Source organism: Carlito syrichta, unplaced genomic scaffold (genome assembly GCF_000164805.1).
Source record: "Carlito syrichta isolate Samal-C Ts95f unplaced genomic scaffold, Tarsius_syrichta-2.0.1 Scaffold48479, whole genome shotgun sequence".
NCBI classification, from domain to species: domain Eukaryota; kingdom Metazoa; phylum Chordata; class Mammalia; order Primates; family Tarsiidae; genus Carlito; species Carlito syrichta.
This window is the reverse complement of record NW_006992575.1, coordinates 247,947-251,525: the sequence shown is the minus strand read 5'-3', so window position 1 is coordinate 251,525 and position 3,579 is coordinate 247,947. Positions and strand designations below refer to the sequence as shown.

The window sequence follows — 3,579 nt, the reverse complement described above, 5'->3', positions numbered from 1 at the left end:
TCTGGTGATCCTTCCGCCTCAGCCTTCCAAGTAGCCGGAATTACAGGTATGCACTACCATGCCCGGCTGATGTTTTGATTTATTGTAGAGATGAGGTCTCGCTGCCCAGATGGGTCTCGAACCCGCGGGCTCAGGCAATCCACTCACCTCAGCCTCCCAAAGGCGCGGGATTACAGGCTGAGCCACCGAGCCCGGCTACAATAATCTTATAAATGTTCTTGATCATAGAATATTTTATTCAAGCAATAGCTATTAACATACTATAAAACATACTTTGGAAAACATGCTCAATATTCTCCTATTACATTACCGCTATATTGTTTGGGAGGAATGGATATATTTTTACATAGTTTTTTAATCTTTTGGGTTATATTCTAAAGATAGATTTTTTAAGATTGAAATAATGAGTGAAAATGATAAATGTTTTTAGATGCTTTGTGCAGGAGTTGTTCAACTGTTTCCAAAAAAGTTCTACTGGTTACAACTTACTTGAGTGTTTCTTTCCTTGCTCATTTGGCTACATTTGTATTATCATATTTTAAATTTTTGTTAACATGATAAGAGAAAAGAAGTATTTTATTTCATTTAAATTGATTTATAAAATGTTTAAGAAAACTATATAATTCATATTTTCTATTAATCCTAACATTTATATTCCCATATACCTTTATTCAAATTGAAAACTATTATTTTTCCCCTTAACTTTCTTGTTTTTATTTTTTGGAGTTTACCCAATATATATATATTTAAGATTATAATTTTTTTATTTTAAAGATGTGGAGTACAATTCAGGGTTAAGTATACAAATGTTCATTATGAAGGTACCCTTGTTGATGAGGTGTGCCACCCCCTCCCCTGGCAGACTCTCACTACTGCTAATCCTGCCCACAGCCCCCAGCAATTTCTCACTATTGACAATCCTGATCCTTTTCTTATAGTATTACGATAATTGTTCAAAGTTCACTTATGAGTGAGAACATGTGATAATCCGTTCTTTGTTTCTGTGATAGATCACTCAGTATTATAGTCTCCAAGTCCAATTAAATTGCTGTGAAGTTCATAATTTTGTCCTTCTTTATAGCTGCATAATATTTCATCGTATATATGTACCACATTTTTAAAATCTAGTCCTCTTTGGATGAACAGCACAGTTGGTTTCATGTTTTTGCTATTGTAAACAATGCTGCAATAAACATGTGTTTTTATTAAAACAGTTCACATTAATTTTTGCTCTTTATTACAAAATAAACAATATTAATATCAAGTTCAAGTAGAATTGTCCAATTTTTCTTTTAAATAACTTTAAAATACCTTTGGAAGAATCAAAAGAGAAGTAGTATAGCTTTTCAACATGCATCATATTTAAAAATTAATACTTGGGTTGCAGTAAAACTTAAACAGATATTATAGTAGTTTTCAAATGAAATAAACATATTTAGACTTAATTTAGAATTTGGTTTGGGGAAAGTTAGTTAATAATGTCAACTGGGGCATGCAGGCACCAGTCAGGAAAGTGCAATCTCCCTTCCCTAGGCCCTCCCACAGGTGCAATTTGTAAGCTTTGGGTCACAGTATCCTGGAATTCTGAACACTGAGCTGTCTGTGCAGTCACAAAATCTGGGTATGACAGTGAGGGAGCAATGGCTTGAGATATATGTCCTGATCCTCAGATTAAGTGGGAAGGCATGAAGGATGAAGCTGTACATACAGTTCTTCTCAATAAACCTTTACCAAAGTTGAGAAAGAATACTGAGAAGACACCAGTGACCTAAATAATGGTATTTGATTTCACAGAGTAAAATCTCTTTGAGAAGAAACTTACAGATGTCCAAAAATGATTGAGATAGGGCAAGCAGAAGCCCAGCTCTCTGAATTAGATCTGCTAGCCACTATGTTCTTCGGTGAGAAAGAGCTCATAGTAAATGACCAGCTGGCTTTAGCAGAAATGAAGGACTGTATTTTAAAAAAAGGACAATGGAGGGACGATTTTCAAAAGTTTACTGTCAGTGTGAACCTGGACATATCTGATATCTGAGTAAGCAACAATGATATTTTCTGTGGCCTGTACTCTTCCTTTTAAGTATCCCACAGTTCTGCTTGAAACTACTGCCACGTCAGTATTATTAAGTAGATTCCAGCAGACTCGGCTGAACACATAGTTCTTATTGCCTACCTGGCTAAAGAAAGATGTCTATATCAAATGTCACAGAATAGGTTAGAGAACATGCCTCTTGATATGTAAGCAGAGATATGCCATCTTTCCCTATCAGGGGAAGTACAAGTATAGTCAGTTGACTTCATCTTCAAAAGACTTTGGATCTGCAATCATCATATCTATAGCAAATGCAAAAGAAAGAATATTCTAGAGTGGACAAAGGAGCTTTCTTTTTCTGGGTTTAGCGTGCCTGGAAAACCTGGTGTTGTTTGTGTGGAAGGTCCTTGAAGTACCAGTGAAGAATTCTGGTCAAGACTCAGAAAATTAAACTGGAAGATAAAAGATAATTTTAATTCATTGTTGAAAAGACATTTCTTTTGATGGTACAAACGATGAAATGGAAAGACAAAGAAAATTTCCATTTTCTGAGAAAAAGTGTTCAGTGTTAACGGAGTCAGAAGAAACCATGTGGACTTTGGTCAGCTGTATCAGGTCTTAGATACCAAAGGATCTGGGAATGTTTTCCAGGTGTTCTCTGGTGTGGAAGGACAATGAGAAAAGTGTAGTTGAAAGTAAAGGAAAAAGTCAGAAAGATCAAAACACTTGATCAAAACAGAATCACAGGCCACTATAATATAATAGTCATTTATTTAATCAGACTGATAATCTAAAGCAATACAAAAAGTTATATGGATTAAAAACCTTAATCCATTTAAAACTCAGGTTTCCTAGTTAATCAGATACTTAATGACAATGCAGAAATTATCTTGATAATGTAAAATCTTTCCTTTTTAAGGCCAGTTATCACAAAGGTAAAGAAAAGTCTTTTGCAGTATGATTGCTTTTCCTTAAATGAAGCTCATTTAGATAGCCTGGAAGTCAAAACTGATGAAAAAGTTGCTTTGATACATCAGACACAATCATGAATGTACACTCTATGAGAGAGAAATGTAAACAAGAAAACTAGTAACTTGAGTCAGGAAATATATGGCTTTTATTAACAGCATGGGAGGTTTTCTGGTTATGTGGAGCAATTTAGATATATCAAGAAAAGCTAAGAATATAGAATCTAATTATGCTGGAGAAAAGCATTGCTTTTCTTAGTGTTTAAGATAAACGTTTCAGCATCAGGCCATAACAGCAGAGTTAGAGAATAAAAGTTACTGGCGTTGACAGAAAAGGTTGAAGGAAAGAGTTATCATTCGAGTCAATTAAAAAGATAACACATTTTCAAGGGGAGAAAGAACAGAAGGCAATGAGGTATGACCTGCAAATCATGTGCAGTGGGTACAGCAAAATTAGAACTTTTGAGATAAAATCCCATAAATTTCCAAAGGAAAACTTTGCTTCAAGGAATAATACGCTGAAATGAAGAAGTCAGCATTATAAACCTGAAACTAGGAAAATGAACTAGATTTGAGAAA

General features: G+C 34.6%; 1 pseudogene; it reads left to right on the top strand.

Annotated features, from left to right (window-relative positions):
- Positions 1-1,816: 1,816 nt before the first annotated feature.
- Positions 1,817-2,710, top strand: LOC103250112 (annotated as a pseudogene).
- The last annotated feature ends 869 nt before the right edge of the window (positions 2,711-3,579 follow it).